The sequence below is a fragment of the Chinchilla lanigera genome, unplaced genomic scaffold, assembly GCF_000276665.1.
Source record: "Chinchilla lanigera isolate Chin_1 unplaced genomic scaffold, ChiLan1.0 scaffold00084, whole genome shotgun sequence".
In the NCBI taxonomy this organism is placed as follows: Eukaryota; Metazoa; Chordata; class Mammalia; order Rodentia; family Chinchillidae; genus Chinchilla; species Chinchilla lanigera.
Window position 1 is genome coordinate 6,856,631 of NW_004955485.1, and position 18,050 is coordinate 6,874,680.

At 54.1% G+C, this 18,050-nt stretch overlaps 1 protein-coding gene across 1 annotated transcript in view; it reads left to right on the top strand.

Moving 5' to 3' along the window:
- Positions 1-18,050, top strand: part of Sh3pxd2a (SH3 and PX domains 2A) — a gene marked incomplete at its 5' end in the record, with an annotated part of 196,155 nt that overhangs the window by 44,774 nt on the left and 133,331 nt on the right.

The following is an 18,050-nucleotide window of genomic DNA, read 5'->3' on the forward strand; positions in this document are numbered from 1 at the left end:
GGCCCTCTCATAGGAGCTCTCAGAGCCAGAATCTAGGCTGGTACCGGGGAATAGACAAGGGTGGCCTGAGGGTGGAGCCGGGCTTGTCTCTGTCTTGGATGCTGTGTGCAGACACTCGGAGCTTTGTTGGCTTCCCCGGCTGGTTTCCACAGTCATGCTTTGTCACCCTCCTTCGCCTGGGGGGCGGAGAGGCAGAGGATGACTGTGGGTGCTGTGTGCCTGAGCAGACATGTCTGTAAACATCCAAGATGAGACACAAGCCGCCCCATCATTGCAGGCAAAGAAAAGCAAACACACAGAGAAGACTGAAACAGAAACATAAGCAATTTCTTGAACTGCAGACACAAGCTGGGCATACCACTGTGTCTGTCTAACCAAATAAGGCACTTGCCACCCAGTTTGAACATGTGGATGGTGGACTTGTGTCTCCATTTCATGTAAGTGTGTTCCCACAGGAGAATGGCAGTATAGATCCCACAGTTACCATTGCAAATGCCCCCTTAATACCGGCTAATTTCCTTAGGCTTCTTTTAATGACAATTGATAGTTTTACACTCATGCCGGCTCAGGCAAAAATACAACAGGGAACCTTATGCAATTAACCAGACTGTGAGAGGGGCAGGGAGGCAGGGGACTTCAGGCACAACTGAAATGAGGATCAGCTCTCTCCCTAGCTTGTTTCTGCTTCCCTGTGGCATTGTCCTCAGCTTCTGTTACCCAACACTCTACGGGATTTGGCTGTCACAGCTTTTGAATTTCATATTTGTGGCTCTCAACAGCTAAGACACCAACTGTCTCCCAGTTCCAAATTGATAAATCTCAGGGGAGATTTTGATTGGGCTGACTTTGACCATGTGACTTCTCTGGGCCAATCAGAATGGTCAGGGGTAGGAGCTCATGTAGCACAGATATAGCCACTAGGGGGCCCATCCCTATGCATCCGAGGCAAGTGCTGTACCAGAGAAGGGGGAATCGCTGAGAGTTGGGCAGCAACCCTACTACCAGGAAGGGAAACCTGAGATATTCTAGATTCTTCCTCAGGGTGTTTGTTTAAAACACCTAGGAGAGTCCAAACACTGTGTAAGTAACCTGTTACTCTGTATTGTTTAGGAAACAATAACAAGGAAAAAAGTCTGTGCATGTTCAGTACAGACAAAATACGTTTTCAGATATTTTCGAACCACTGTTGGTTGAATCCTAAATGAGACAGAATCTGGTTTAGGCCCACAAAGAAGAGACAACCACTCCTAGTCCTCACAACTAGGGCCTGCCCCCTTGCCTCGGTGGTGGCCTGCAAGCCTTTGGTGGTGGGTTATCTTGGGGACGCAGGTTTGCATGTTTGCCCTGATACTTGATTCTGTCTCCTTGTGCTTATTGTTCTACTTATGAGACAAGCCAAAGGTGAGCTGGCTTCTTGTGTTACAAATCCTCTCTTCATCCAGCTATATGGGGTTGAATAGCCCACTGAAGATGGGATTAAAAGCCACTCCTTGCCCTCCTGCCTTCCTCCTCTTCCCCTCTCAGTTCCTGTCCAGTCTCCGTGAGCCCTTCCAGCGTAAACTGGTTGGATCTGCCGATACCCCATCAATGGGTACAGTGTGCTGGACAGGAAATGGCAACTCAGTTGGGGAAAGGGAACCCTGAAAGAGCTCATTGATGAGCTGGCGGGGGTCTGAAAGCCAGCGCAAACTTCCAGATCAGAACTTTTCTTGCCGCTGTTCTGTTCTGGCCCCCCACCCCCTCCCAAGTTACAGAACCTCACAGGAAAGGAATGCCGTCTCCCTTGCTGTGGGAGGGCCCACTTTCCCACGTCAAGAGGGGCCGCAACTGTGGAGCAGTCCTAGTCTTGCACGGTCGTGAACGCGGCCAGACTTGCCTATATGAGACCTCACCAGCCGATACAGTCAGCCCTCCACGTCTGCAGATTCCACCAATTGCAGATTGAAAATACTGAAAAACTATTTTCTTTTTTTTTTTTTTTTTTTTTGGTTTTTCTCCGGTACCGGGAACCGAACTCACGACCTTGCGCTTGCCAGGCAGGCGCTTTTGCCGTTGAGCTAAATCCCCAGCCCCTGAAAAACTATTTTCATCTGTCCTAGATGTAGTCAGACTTTCTCCTTGTCACTAGTCCTAACCAGTATAGTATGGTAGGTGTTAACATAGCATTTACATTGTATTGGGTCTTATAAATAATCTACAGAAGAGTTAAAGTCTGTGGGAGAATACACATAGATTATGTGCATATACGCTGCCATTTATATAAGGGACGTGGGTCTGTGAGGATTCGGATATTTGTGTGAGTCCTGAAATCCAGTCCCCGAGGATACTGAGGATGGCTGTGGCGCAGCTAGAGAGGGGCTAGGACAGTCCCTTGGAAGGTCACGGTTGAGGAATTGAACATGGCATCTTTGTGAGCTCCTTTGCACCCCGTGATAACTTCTAGCGACATTTGTTCTCATGTTTTATTGTTTATCAAGGTTGCTGGTTTTAATATGACGGCTCCTATAGGCAATGAACAAATGGAATTGCTAACTGTCTTTGGTGTCGGGGTACTTCCTGAGAGGCAGTGTAAGCGTGGCTTAGAGTCAGGTGTAGTGGTTCGGGCCCATAAACCCAGTACTCAGGAGGCTGAGGTCTGCAGTGAAGAGCCACTGAACAGAGCCATTTAGACTGTGAATCATGTATGGGCTGCTCAGGCGCCACTTGGGAATGTACGTGCGGCCTTCATAGAGCAGCAGGGAGTCTGGACACCCCTTGGATGGCCCCAGCACCCCACACTCCTGTGCTCACAAGTTGATTGCTCTGTCCCCAGTGTGGGTGTCTCTATATATTTCCTCTTATTTCTCCCTTTTCAGATGGCGTCTTTTGCCCTGGGTGGAATATAGTTCTCCAGGAGGGGCTTTGGGCCCTACCACACAGTCCTGACCCACCTCTGGCAGCCAGCCGAGGGCCATGTGGTGCATGTAGATCCATTTCTCTCTCTGGGAGGCCAACGGGGAGATGCACTGCACCTGCCCTTCATGTCTGCAGCCAGCAAGTACCTCAAGGGTCTTCTGATCTGAGCAGGACCCCCTCTCTTAAGTACTTTTCTCTCATTGCTGAGACAAAATACCTGATGCCCAAAATTAAGGAAGGAAAGATTTATTTAGCTCACCGTTTTTAGAGGTTTCAGTCTATATCGGCGGGCTCCAAGGCACAGTGGCACATGGCAGAAGGGCAACCGTTCAACTTTTTCCATCTCTTATATTGCATGCAGACTACCTGGTGTAGCACTCACACCCCCACTCCTAACACTAGACAATGAACCAATCACAAACTCTAGATTCAGCTGCCTCTGAAGAGCTCATCCCCCATGACCGCATGAGGCTGTGAGGGGACATCCAGACACAAACCGTAACACCCCCAGACCAGCTTTTCCATTTTGCACTACTGCTGCATCCACTTCAGCATCATACCCATCCCACTCAACTCCTGTGCACACTGAGATGGGAAGCAGGGTGTCACTTGGGGTTTGCACCCTCCAGGCTCTGCTGGGACCTGACTGCTCTGTATGTGGAGCTCCCAGGAGAAACCTGGGCACAAGCTGTCTCTGGTGCCAGGCAGGAGAAAGGTGGAAGCCGGAGGGCTTATGCTTGAAGGAGAGCCAGGGGCCACTTTGAGTGACCCATGGCATCAGCGAACCCTCAAAAGGGCACTCTGGTGGCACATTGGGGAGCTCTTCATAGGATGTGGGACAAGCTGCAGACAGAACAGGCAGAAAGACCAGACAGTGGCTTGCTGTTCCTTCTGCACCCTTGTGGAGCTATGGGGTCTCTGCAGAGCAGATTGGGCCATGTCAGCGCTCCCCTTCCCACATTGCCTCCCACGTCCTCACTCACTAACTGCTGCTGTGGTGCTAGATTGGGGTTGCTAGCTAAACATGAGGCGGCCAGTTCGATTTCTGTAAATGACAGACCCTTTTTGGAAATATAAGTGTGTTCCAGATATTGCATGGGAAGTCCTTACACTAAAAAAAGTCATTGTTCTTTATGTGACGTTCACATTCCACTGTGTGTTTTCATTTGCAAAATCTGCCACCCTACCCAAGCAGCAGGCATGAGCGCCGGGAGGGAAACTAGAAAGATGACCGTCGCAGCTGTCTGGGGCGAGGGTAGGTTGGCCTTTGCACTTGGCCAGCAGAAGTGCACAGGCTGAGGGACACAAAGTCGAGAAGGACGAGTCCCTTCCTGCTGGGGGCCTCTTTCTAGAGACTCTGGGCTGGAGAGGAAGGAAAGGGCATTCTTCTTGGGAAGGGGACAAAGAAGTCTTGATTGAGGGCAGCAGACTGGAGGCACATAGCCACATACCCTCACCCCAGTTTGCGGGGAGTTGGTTGTTTTTGGAGAATCATAATTATCAGGGTTCTGTTTCCAGTTTGTTAGATTTATTCGTCATTCATTCCTACCTCCTTCCTCCCTTCCCCCCACCCTTCTTTCCAGCCACCCAAAAGTAAATGCCCCCTCCTCTGTCCAAGCAGTCGGCCAGACCCTGAGGATACACGAATGAGCAAGTTCAGCTGTGGTCCCTGCTTCCATGGGAGTTACAGCTTCTACTTTTTATAAAGCCCAACAATTAATATGTTATACTCTTCTAGAGGTACCATGAAAAGTGCCAGGAACTTACTATGAGGAAGCCTTACACACCGGGGTAGGGGCAGATTTCCTTGGAGAAGTAACAGAAGAATGCGTTCTTGCATCTAATTTTACTCTTGAGATCAGTGATTGTTTCGTGCAAAGTGAAAGGCTGTCTGCAGACAAATACGTGAATGTACACAAGCCCTCCAGGAAGCCTCTGCGGAGGCTTTATTTTTGTGTTGTCTGATGCCGTGACCACTAGCCACATGTGGCTATTTCAATGTAATTTTAAAATTTAAAAGTTAAATTTCAAAAATTAGGCATATATTTCCTCAGTCATACTTGGCATGCCGCAGTAGCTGTGTACTGACCAGACATAGGCCATTCCTGTCATCACAGATAGTTGTGTTAGACTGTGCTGCCTTGGACCATGGCACACACAAGCTTGATCTGGGCTTACAGCCACCCCAGAGGGCTCTGCAGCCTTCCTAACCCTTCTCCAAGTTGCCCCCCACAAAATCCCAGGACACCAGCACGAAGAAGGAGACAGCGCTCCTGCATGACCTGCCCCCACTGACAGAGTGTTCGACCTGAGCAGCTCTCCTGGAAGCCAGGCCAGGTCAAGAGCACTTCACATGTCAAGCCGAGAACATGGAAGAAGGGAGGCTCTTCGTTTCTTCTAAAAATATCTCATCGCTCAGCCTCTGTGACCAGGAAGGGGACGTGTCCAGAGGGAGCTGGCCAGGACAGGGTCTGATGTACCCGTTTGGCTGTAAGCGGCTGGCTTGCTCGGAGGCAGAGTGAAAGCGGGAAGGGCTGTAGATGCCCTTTGAAGTCACCTTTTCCTTGGCAGCTGCCCACATTTCCCCACTCTTGTCAGTTTGCTCGCATAGGTCCTTCGCGTCAAGTGTCTCCCCCGAGACCCAGGCTCACCAAGAAGGAACCGGAAGGCTCTCCGAAGCCTGGCCCCGTGGGGGGTTGTTTCACAACCTGACCTGCGAAGCGCTGGGCTGCAGTAATTTCTCTGCAAACACTGGCTCCACAGTGCCCTTCAGTCCGAACCCTGGCCAGCGAGCACACTGGGGCGGTGTTTGATCAGAGCCGGGAGAGGCCCTTTAGCTGCCCCGCACCACTCGGAAGACAGCTGAGAGAGCCGTTCAGGTTTGCACATTTGCTCCGAGGACTTACCCTGTTTTGGAGAGCTTTTCTCTCTCTTCCTTATCCATCTCCTCAGACTCCCTTCCCACAGAGCCATGGAGGTCACACTTACTTTCCAGCTCTCTGGCAGCCTGGCTAATGATGTCTGAGCAAAGCTGTAACCCCTGAGTCCTTAATTACCAGCCTTAGAATGGCTGTGTGTGTGGGTGTGGGTATGGGTGTGTTAAAGTGAAACTTAGGGAGGCTTATGGGGCCACTGCATTTTTTTTAGAATTAGAAGAGTTCTTGTTCTAAGTCCTTCACTTTGCAGGTAAAAAACTCTGTTGATTTTTCTATTCACGAAACATTCATGAGCTTTACTTGGACGTCCAGAGCGGGCCTCACCTGAGGTCAAACTGGGTGGTCCTTGTTGTGAGGACCAACTTCAGAATTAGAAAAGGAGAAAGCCTCTGCTACAGGCCCTCTGCCTTCTCATGGTCCAGGGAATTTTTTGAGATATTTGATTGTAGGCGAGAAGCAAGGGGTCAAAGCCTGGGGAGGCAACTTGCCAAGTTCCAGGGACGGTTTTGCAGCAGGGATTTCATGGCGTTTGGACACCTTCCACTGTGGCATCAGCTGCCAGCTCCAGCAGTGCAGGGAGCGGCAGACCTTTGTGCTCGCTCACACACCCCCAGCAGAGAGTGTGGCCTTGACTGAGGCCAGTCGCAATCCCGGAAGGACTCGGAGCTTCATGTGTTTGACATGATGAAACTGGGTAACAGTGTAAAGGGAGGGTTGCTAAGGAAACTGTGGGATTCTCCCACCACTTAGTACAGCACTCAAAACAAGTGAGATTGAGCTCAATTTCAGGTATGGATTACCAGGAAATGCCAATCAACGAAGAAATTTTCAAAGTAATATATACAGTATGATAGCAATTAAATATAACAACTGTATATCCTGTGAAGGTACATATATAGTATGCATATGTAAATATTTTTAAAAGATCCAGAAGGGTGCACTCCAGATTAGTAACAAAATTATCTCTAAAGGGGGTTGAGGAACATTAATAGGTATAGAGGTTTGGTCAAAGGGGACCCTTAACCTTAATGTCTTTCTGTTTTAAAAAAGGAGAGTACACTTATTATGTATAATATTAATATTTTAATAATTAGAGACACCTGAGGAGAAAGTGGGAAATCTAAAATAAAATATGTCTCATGTGGTCATTACAGTAAAACAGGACAGGATAGGCAAATTAAAAATGGGTAGGAGGGATATATCTAGCAAGAGAAAGAGAAAATTACCTCGTGTTTCTTGGATGATCATTGTAGCCCATTCCTATGGAGTGTGACTGGTTGTATCTCATCTCAACCAACCCCAGGGACCTGTCCAAATTGTCTTGTCAAATGGGAATCTTGTATTCAAATGTTGCTTGCAATCTGTGAACCTAGAATTGAAGCAGAAGCCCTTTGGCTACAGTTCCTGTGTCATAACAAAACCAGAGTGAGTCATGTGGGGCAGCGTGATGGTTAGGGCACACACGCTAGGACCGGGATGGTTGGGTCCAAGGTTGGCTCCAGCCCTTACTGACTGTTAAACCTTTGATGAGTCGTTTAACCTCTCTGTGCCTCAATTTTTCTCCTTCTTGTAAATGGGGTCAATAAAAATACCTGCCTCTAGGGTGATAGAAAGAATGAACCGAGACAAACGATGTGAGAAATCCCGTAAGATAGTGATTGATGTAGAGATCGCAGACAGGGGAGCCGAAACCTTATGACTCAGACCCTTAGCAATTTATCTCCAAGAGGAAAGCGCCGGAGATTCCTCTTCATCTGGAGACAGAAATTTCTTCCTCTGCCCCATTCATACAGATTTCACTTTCACAAAATAGTGCAGTCTACTTCCGAAGTGTAATTACCGACCCATTTCCTCCTCGCAGTGCTGTTAGGAAAACGGCATTTTCTGAGAAGTAATCACTGGTTGACGGCTTTTCCTTGCTCTTGGAAAGAGGCGTCTTTCCGGTTCCTGATGGAACACAGGGCATACATTTCCGCATGTTCAGTGCTTGGTCTGCGAACTTCCTTTTGGGTACCTGTGTGCATTCGATCCAGGAACATACCTGCTGGCTCTAGGGAGTGCAGCTGCATCCTGTTCCTAAGGGACATAAGGCCCTGTCAGATCAGGCCCACCGATGTACACCGTCACAAGGCTCGTATTAACCGTGTCCGCTGGGTAGAATTGTAAGTTTTCCATCCAGAGGGCTCAGAGGTCATCTACCAGGCTGCTGAGTATCTGCACTCAGTTTTGCCATGTGCTGGTTAGGCCCACCACAGACATCATTCATCGATCATGGCACTCTCGCATCCTGCACCCATGGCAGACATCATTAATTGATCGGACAGACATGGACTCAGAATCTTTGTAAAAAACAAAACCAGATCTCTTAAGGGAGATACTATGTGTCGGCTGGCATGGCCCCATGAGATGGAACTTATTGGCCACCAGCTGGTCTAGCTCCTTTCAATTATTTGACAGACGAGAAAATTAGATCCCAAGAGGGGAAAGGACTTGTCCAAACTCACAGGACCAGTAACAGTGGGACTAGAATTCAGGTGCTCCCGCTTCTTATTTATGCCTACCTAGGATTCCAGCCTTGACCCAGAAGACTTTCTGTTTTTGGTGAGGAGAGCACGAAGCTCCTGCTGCATCAGTGTCACCCAGAGGGCTCCTGGTAAGGGTGTAGACTGTGCCCTCCCTGGAGAGAAGGTGCTGGTGCCAGGAGTGGAACACTTTCCTGAGCCCCAGAAAGGCCCATGCAGTGTCCTGGGGTCTGGACTGCCGCCTGGAGCCCCGCCCACCATGCCTGCCCGCCCCCCAGCTGAATAACAGACTGGCTCTGAGGGGGCAGTGTCTGAGCTGGGCCCACCACTCCGACTGCTGGGAGCCACATACCTTGTTCTCCAGGGGTAAGGCGTCACACAGGTGTGTTTGGGTGTCACGTCACAGAGGCCTTGGGGTGTACTCACTGCCTCCCTGCCCCTTTGCTCCTAGACCCAGAGGCCCAAGCTAGAAACTCAGCTGTCCCCACTGGGCCCTACCCCATCTCTTTGGATAACCACCCAGGAAGCTGGCTGGAAAGTATATAAGGGCTCCATATCCCCCTCCAGACTGGAGAAGGAAGGGAGGGAAGCTCTTTGGTGGCGGCCCAGTGAGTGTTCTGTGTGTGTGTACATGTGTGTATGCGTGTGTGTGTGCACTCTGATGCTTCAGCTGTGATCCAGTCATTCCCTTCCTGCCAGAGGGAATTTCATGTCAGTCCTGGGAGCTCTGGAGGGAGGAGTGCCCACTAAGTGCCTGGCACCGTGATCGCTACTGGGAACTCTGAGGGGAAGAGCCAGATTGCCACCCCTGTGTGAGCAGGAGCCATCCGCTGATGGAAGGATCGGGGCAGGACGGACTGTGCAGCATGGGTGCTGCCCTGGTGGGGGTCCCCAGTGTACACTGCCCGGACCCCTGCATGCTGTGGCGTCCCATCCAGCGTGTGCAGGCAGCTCTGGCTCTGGGGCCCGGAAGTCTTGGCATCCTGGACTTCCTACTTCCTGCTGCTGATGACAATAGTGGGTTTCACTTTGACTCCTGTGGAACTAGGCACGTGGAACAGCCGGCGTGAGCTCCTGGAGCCGAGTTGTGGACTTTCCCAAGGGGAGACAGTTTGTTCACCCCTCTGGGAGATGATCTGTCACCGGAGGGATGACTGGGACGTGCCAGCTGTATCAGTTGCCCTCAGTAGCAAGCCACCATCCCAGGCTGGACCTACACCCAGGAGATTTCAGGTCTGCAGTCCCAGGGTCGGAGGGGTGTTTCTTCAGGGGAGACCACTGTGGGAGCTGTTAGAGAATTGAAGGCGCTCCCTTTAAATCCTCAGTTTAGCTGGAGCCAGGAAAGGAAACCCCAGGTCCCCAGAGATCTCTCTCATCTTTGGAGAGACGTCATCAGACTCTCTTAAAGGGCTGGTGGGATTCCTGGTGCCAGATTCCCAGCTTCTGAGTGGGAGCTTGGGAAGGGTCATCAGAGAGAACTACCTAGGTTTGGGCCTCTGTCCTTGTAACCGTGGGCCGAGAGTCCCCACCATCTCCTCTGCAGAATAACTGCCTGCAGCACCCCTGCAGAAAGTGGTTTCGGGACTTGGAGGGGGCAAAGCACGGGATGCCCGTGCCTGGAGCAGCTGGGAGCCCTTCCGCTGTGACACGTCCGGGCCCTCGGAAGAAGGAGGGCTTTCAGGTTCCAGTGCGAACACTGTCCCAGCCTGTCTGGGAGAAACCTTTCCAGCCACAAAGGGTCTTGGCCTCTGGCTGTGATAAATGAACGCTCTGCCCAGGAGAGAGGCCTCAAAGCTGGCCGGGGCTTGGCTCTATCTGCTATTTAGGGAGCTTTTATCTGGTGTGCAGCAAACAAAGGCCAGGTCAGCCTCCCTGGAATTCTGAACTCAGGGCTGGCTGGAGAGCTGGGGAGAAGGCCGGGCAGGGGCAGCAGGGTTCTTGATCCCTGAGGCTAAACAGGCCACTTTAGCTAAGCCTTAAAGCAAACGGGACCCAGCCGGACAGGAAGCGCAAAGCTGGTGTCTGGGCTGGCACTGAGCTGCTCGCCCAGGGTGGCTCCTCTGGCACACCGGTCATCCCCCACCCCCACCCCATCTCTCCGGGGCATCTCTGTCCCCAAGGAAGTAAGCTTGTTTTGTCCCTCAATTCCTGGGGCCTCACCTCCCTGGGAGGAGAGTTTTAAGGAGGAATTCCCCCGGGGGCGCTGGGACCCGGGGTGTGTCTCCAGGCTGAGGCCAGGTGTCCACGCCTTCTCCGGTGTGCATCCGGCAGTGCAGCGGGGTGTGGCCCAGGGCAGAGACGGAGCCAAAGTGTTGAGATTGTGTAGGAGGCCTTGAAAATGTAGCTTCCACGCCTTGTTCTATTTTCGGTGCTTACTGGGAGAGACCACTGCTGCCCCCATTCGGGCCTCCTTCCCTGACCAGAGGAGAGTGACTGCTTCCTGCCCTCCGTGGGTCAGGCTGTGCCAGGACCCATGCGTGGGCAGGGGCTGACAGCGCCCTCAGCCCCCAGCCTGGTCTCCCCCTTTCCCATCCCCTAGCTGGACAGAAGGCCCCCGGGTTTCATCTGTCTGCGCCACAGGCTAGCCCTGCTCACTCCGGCTAGCCCTTCTTCAGAGCCACACCTGCCTCGCTACCGTCCCTGCTAGAAATAGCTGCGGAGCGGGCCTGTGTCCAGGAAGGGGAGTGGCTGTCACAGAGTCAGCCCGAGTACCGCAGCTGTCGGTGATGTGGGTCAGGTCCCGGTGGGAACAGGCTTGGGCAGGCTGTGCGGTCCCTGGCGTGTCTTCTCTCGGCGAGTGGCAGCCTTCTCTGTCCCAGCCCCTGCCTGACACACGGGGGCAGGAGTGGGGAGCACCTGACCCCGTTTACTGCGCACCTGCTGGGGCAAGTCCCTGTGTTGGGGTGAGGCTGAGGGGTGGAGAAGCGGGGCGGGAGCCGACCTGCAGGAGCTCGCAGCAGGCTGACCCTGGCAGCTTGGCCTGTAAGGCACCCTTGGGATCCGCCTCCGCACGCTGCACACCCAGCCGCTGTCTGGACCCCTTCCCACAGCCTCCCCCTTCCCTTCTGCCCAGTGCCTCTCCCTTCCTCTTGCTTTCCCTCTGCTCTCTCCTCCTCCCCTCCCTTCTCCCCGGCCTTTCCCCTGCCCCTTCCCCGCTTCCCCGTCACTGCACCATCTTTTCCTCCCTCGCACCCTCGGTCTTCTCCACGGCCTCCCCGGCACTCTGGTCAGGCCCCTTCCAGCTCCTTCTGGGCTTTGCGCTCAGCTTGTTTTTGCTGTTGTTTAATTATGAAAGTTCTCAGTCCCACCGAGAATAATATAACAGGCATCAGTGGACCTAGTGCCCAAAGTTAGTAAGTGTAATACCGGGGCACGCTGGCTTCAGGTTCTTTTTTGGGGTGCAGATGGAGAAGATACCTGGGCAATGCTAGGTGCCCTTTCTCTTGCTGTGGGTGCAGGGGGTGTAGAGCTGGAGGGAGGGCTGGGGAGGGCTGGGGTTCCTGTGCCTGAGAAGGGGCTCGGGACGGAGAGTTCCTCGGGAGCAGAGGTGTGGAAGTGTGCCTGCCGCCCAAGTGCACACAGAGGCCCAGAGCCCGCTGCTGTGGGTCTGGCGTCAGGAGGACGGCCCCGGGGGGAGGCAGGCCTGCTCTGCAGTGCCCAGGACCCCAGCGCAACCTTCTCTCTTTGCGTCCCTCTTCCTCTGGCACCCATCCTGGGTGGGCAGCTGCCCCTGCCCCCTGGTCGGCCACCTAGAACAGCCATCCGCTGGGCTCCGGGGTGGGCTGGAGGACGTCAGTCAGGCTCCACAGCCTGACTGGGGCATTGCTCCTGGGGCTTTCCAGGCTCGCGGGCCCCTCACTGGAGAGCTTCGCAGCAAGGCGAGGAAGGCGGGGCGTGGCTGAAGCTGCGGGGCTGCGTTACGAGGCTTCCCCAGCAGCTCTGCAGGTTTACTGCTGCTTCGGGATTTCTCTTTCTCAATCGGGGCTCCACCTTGTCTGCCTCTTCCCTCACGGGGAGGAGACACGAAGAAGCCCTTCCTGAAGGAGGCCTCGGCGGGCTGGAAGGAAGACATCAAAGCGGTGTTACAAAACCCTTGAAGCCATCAGACCAGTTCAGGGTACCTGGCTGCCAGGTCAGCTGTGAGGTGCCAGAGGGACTCAAGCCCTGTTGGAACCACCCCGAGCCTGGCACGTCTGGTCCAGCCCTCATGCCTCCTCCCTAACACGGGATTCCCACCAGTCAGAGTGCTCCTTTGAGAACGAGTGGATCATACCCCTGCTTGCAACCATTCCGAAGGACTTGGGGGTCGTTTCCGTTCTGTCCCCAGGCTGTGTGACCAGCCCTGGCCTGCCGTCTAGGTTCATCTCCCTTCCCCTGCTCTCTGCTCTCCAGCTCACTCTTGCTTTGCTGTTCCTTGGGACACGAGGCACAGTACTTCCCCAGGGCCCTTGCCATCGCTACTCCCTTTCCCCTGGGGCTCGCAGCAGGGAGACCTGGCGCTCCCGGGCGCTCCAGCCTCAGCTCCCGGTCCCCTCTCAGCAGCCACCCCTTCCTCAGAGCTCCGCTGCCTGTTATTTTTAAGGCACTTACCACAGTCTGTCATCTTTTATTAACCATTGGTTTGCTTCTTTGCTGTTGCCCTCTTGCCTTGAGAACATGAGCTCTAGGGGAGCGGGACCCCGCTTGCGCCGTAGCTTCTGTGTCCCCGCCCTTAGCATGGCGCCCGCCACACAGCGGGGGCTGGAGAAATCGTTGTGCAGCAAATTGAGTGCCTGGCGAGCTGGCCCTGATTGTGAAGGGTGGAGAGAGGCTGCGCCCTCCTCCTCTCGTCCAAGAGCAAATCCCGTCTTGCTCCTGCTCCCTCTCTGTGAGCCCATCTTTGCCCAAGGCCAGACCGCTGCCGGAACTCAGTTGTGGAAGATCAGATGGAGCCTTGTGGCAAAGAACAGTGGGGGCCGCTCAGGTACTGGGGGCCGCTCAGGTACTGAAGGCCGGAAACTGCTTAGTGCTCGTGTTGAGACGCAGAGTTTTGGCGTGGCAGGTTCGTGGCAGGCTCGTGTTTTGCATTTCTACCGGCTCTCAGCTGAGGTCCACATTGCTAGCCTCAGAATCCTGTCTGGAGTGCCTCAGCTCGGAACATTGGAAAAATAAACTGGAGATCCGTCTTCTCCATTCCTTTCCTCTTTTTTTGATCCAGCTGTGATCTCTGGACAGAGCTATTGGGTCCCAGCCATCTGTGGCCAGGTGGAAATGTGGCCTGGAGGATTTGGGCTCTCTGTGAAGAAGTCTGTGCCAGCCTCCCAGAAGCTGCCTCGGGGCTCAAGGTGGTGTGCGCGGCCTCGGAGAGGTGGCGAGCTGGAGAGGTCACATGCCAGGGGTGTTGACCCTTGTACTTGCCAGTAAGCCAGCTTTGTGTGTCTGTGTGCTTGCTACAGACTCGTGGAACCAGGACCTCAAGTTGCGGTTTAGTCATCTGTGGTGACTTGAAAGGCCATCTGGCAGTTCCTCCGCCCACCTTTGCCCTCCTGGGGCACACTGGGTATTCCACAGACTGTGTGTGTCATTTGGTAGATCAGGCTGGCGGGAGCTGGGAGGTGTGACATCTTGCCTGGTGCCAAGTTCAGTTGTGCAGGGAATGCAGGGCTGGGCTTGACTGGATCTGGGAATGGCATTCTTAGGAAGATTCCACATTTTATGTTGTCTTCTCTCTTTCAGTTTGAATTGACTGCGTTCCTTTGACTGAGTTCCTTTGTATTAGTCAGGACGAGTGAACTGGGTAACAAATTCTCTGTGGATGAATAAAGGAAGCACTTATTTTCTGCTCACGTTCCAGGCCAAACCAAGTCACTGGTGGGCTGTGCCCCAGGCAGAGTTCGGGAACTCAGCTTCTCCCATCTGGTGACCCCAGCCCACAGGGACTTTGGTTATCCAGCTGGCAAGTGGGAAAGAGTATGTGGAGGATTCCAGGAAGCTCTTAAGGGTTGGTGGGGGAAGCGGTCTCGCCCCTGTCAAGTTCCATTGGTCAAAACTCAGTCACATGAGCCTACCTGGCAGCAAGGGAGCCTGGACAGTGTGGGCTGGATGAGTCCAGCTGTGTGTCAGCCACAGTGATGGACAGTGGGCTCCCAAGACACAGAGATTGCTGCCCCGTCACTGCAGGCTTTTGCTTGCAGACAGGAGCACAAACAAATCACGACAGTACGAGGTGGAAAGCTTAGTTCTAGCCGTGCAGTGAATCTGCAGAAGCCGTCTAGGGGAGGGCCCACAGGACAGCCTGCTGTGCGGGGGAGGATGGCTGGGGGCTGGGCGGCGGGGGGACATGTGAGGTGGCAGGACACAGGACTGGACAAGTCAGTCGAGACAGAGGTCATGAACAGGCAGGCCCGTGTCCTGTGGGCAGCAGAGAAACCACAACGGGAGTGCTGCAGAGATGAAGCCGTCCAAGGGGCGCAAGTTGCAGTGACATTCAGGACCCGTGGGCACATGGAGCTCCCTTTACGGGGGCCTCCCGGGAGGTTTCCTGGGAGTCTTGGTCTCTTATGCTGTGAGGTTTCTAACGGGACGATGGGAGGCAGTGGGGAAGTGATGACCCCAGTCACCTGGGGCTTGCGGTGCTCCTGGGCAGAGCTGAGGGGGCCTGCTTGGCTTTGAGCAGGTCTGCCTAGCAGCACAGGCCATGGTGGCAGCTTCCAAGGTCTTTGAGGAAGCTCTTGCACCCTGTCCTGGGTTCGGGGTTCCGTTGTTTACTGCGGAGGCCAGGGCTGTGCTGACCCCAGCTCTAGGCCAAGGAGAAGCAAGCTCCTGAAGTCAGTGCTCCGTCTGACGGCAGGGCCCGCCCACTCCACCCCTGCCTTCGCGGTGTATTTTTTCATTTTTCCTTTGCACTGACTTCTAGGGGGAGGGCACTTTAAAGGCTGAAGGTACCTTAGCTGATCTGGCATACAGAAACGCATAGGGACTGGAGATACTCGGGTGGAGGCAGAGGGAAAGCTAGGGTATTGGGTTGTCGCTCAGCTGCTTCTCAATTGGCTTCTGTTCCCAAGAGGCCCCACAGGAGGGCACGGTGGGCACCAGCCCTGGAACCTCACTGCCCTGAACAGCAGCCTGGGCCTGGGACCACCAAGGGTCTCTCTTGGCCTCATCGCTGTAACCCTTGCTGGCTCTTTGTCCTGGGCTTTGGGCTTAAAGTGACCCCAGGCCATCTGGGGGACCACAGTTCTGCGCCATTGGAGGATGAGAAGAATCAGGCAACCCCATGGCCGGGGTGTGGTTGGGCTGGAAAGGAGGTTCAGGCTTGTACATCCACTTCCCTCTCCCCTTTTCCAGGGCCTCTTCCGGTTTAGAATGTCCTTGGAGGTCCATGTGGGAGTGGGGAGGGTCGGCAGCTCGGGAGGTGGTTTAGGAACCTTGGGAGGGGTCTCGGAAAGGTTGGAGGATAGCTAGAGACCCCAGGAGAGAACACAGCAACCACGCCAGACCTTGCCAGGACACGCCCCCCGCCCAGGCAGAGCTCCTTCTCTGGGGGGAGTGTCGCCACCCACGCCCTGGCCTGGCACCAGGACTTCTCTGGCCGTCTGGCCCACACACAGATGTCTCTTCCACCACTCTCCAGCCTATATCCTGGCCAGATGTGTCTTTCTGCAGTTCCACTTTCAGACTGTTCCTCCTCTGCTTAGCACTCTCCAGGGGCTCCCTATTGCCTGGAGCAGGAAGTCCAAGTTCTTCCTCCCGGTCCCAAATGATCCTGCAGCTTCCCCTCCCTCTGCCCAGCACACATCTCCCTGCCTGAGCTTCCACTGCTCCTGTACCGAGGACAGTGGGCAGCCGGGCTGGCACACAGTGTTGGCAGTGGGTAGGGGTGGCGCTCCAGTTGCGTGGTAGGAAGCCGCTTCTTGGGTGTGCGTGTCCTAGGGAGCTCCTGGACTCAGTCCTCCCAGAGCCGGGTTTAGAGCCAGCTGAGTCCAAAACCTCTGATCCACACTCTTGGTCACTAGTTTTCCAGGTGGTCAACTGCCTAGCATCAGTGAATGTGTTTCCTTTTGGCCAGCGGGAGCTGAAGTTGCTTGAGAGCTCTCATGAGCCTTCAGAGCTCAAGAGCCTTAGAAAGCGAAGGGCCATGAAGTTAGAGGTTAAGGATCTCAAAGGCCTTCCAGCCACTGGCAGTGAGGGGTGGGCGGGCCTGGCTGACAGCCCTGAGCAGTTTCCTGGAAGCAGTGAGAGCTGGAAGACAGTACTGGAGATGAGATGATACCACGGAGCCTCTTCATAGAAAACTGGTAGCCGGGCATGGTGGTGCACCCCTGTAATCCTAGCACTCAGGAGGCTGAGGCAGGAGGACTGTTGCAAGTTTGAGACGAGCCTGGGCTACAAAGTGAGCTCAAGGCCAGCCTGAACTGCAGAGCGAGACCCTGTCTCAAAAAAAAAAGTGAAAAGAAAACCAGGGTCCTCATTTTCCAAGCACTGACAGTAAGCCCAGCACACCTGCTTACTCGAACTAGTTTAATCCACATGTCACCGTGCAGTGCTCTTGTCATGCCCGCCTGCATTGTTTTGGTTTTTTGTTTGTTTTTTGAGACAAGGTCTAACTATGTAGTTCAGGCTGACCTTGAACTCACTGTGTAGCTCAAGTTGGCCTCAAACTCACTGCGATCCTCCTGCCTCGGCCTCTGGAGTGCTGGGATGACAGTGCCAACCACTTTACACACGGTGGCCCTCTCACCCGCCGTGCCGGTCAGGTTCTGTCCCTGTTACTGTCTTGCAGATGAGGAAACTGCCTTGTCCAGATCTGTCTGGCTCTGTGCCGTTTCCTCTTCTTCACGTTTACTAAAGTGGTGTCCAGGCACCGCTGTGAGATCAGGTAGAGGCTTTTGGTAGGGCACTGGCAAACACGTTACCTTGCCACAGTCACCTGTTGGTTTAGTGCACGTTAGTGTTAGGGACTGGAGTCCTGTATGTCCCCCCAAAGGCCTTCTACCCCAGGACCTCAGGATGGGATCTCATTTGGGAAGAGTCCTTGCAGATGTAATTCGTTGTGATGAGGCCATGGTGGAGTGGGGCAGGCTCCTAACGCAGTGTGAGTGGTGTCCCTGTTAAAAGGGGCCGTTTGGACAGAGGCACGCATGTGCACAGAGCACCGTGGGACACGGAGGAAGAGGTTGGGGGATGCTGCCAGGAGCCAGAGAGTGCCTGACCATCAGACAACAGCAGGGAGGCGTAGACAGCAACAGGGAGGCCGGGCAGAGTCTCTCACACACCAAGGGCATCCTGTCAGCGCCTTGCTCTCTGATTTCTGGACTCCAGATCCCTGAGGCAATAAACTTGTGTGATTTAAACCACCTAGTCTGCAGTACTTTGTTATCATGGCCCTGGCACACTAATACAGTCCGAACACACATACCCTGATGCACTTTGGATTTGAAGGCAGAGAAAGCAGGTCACAAGCCAAGGAGTGCAGGTGGACTCTAGAGACTAACAAAGCCACAGGAAGGAAGCTCCACCTAGAGGCACCGGGAGGAGGCGGCTGTGCTTTCCGGACACAGGGCTGTAGATGGGAGTTCAGGGAGCCTGTTAGCCCAGCGAGCCTCTGGGGCGCTCACCTGCCAGTCCCCACCCCAGAACCCCCAGCAGCGTGCAGTACCATCCGTGAGCTGACTGCTGGAAGTGGCCTTTCTCCTCATCTCCGCCTTTCCGAGGCTGC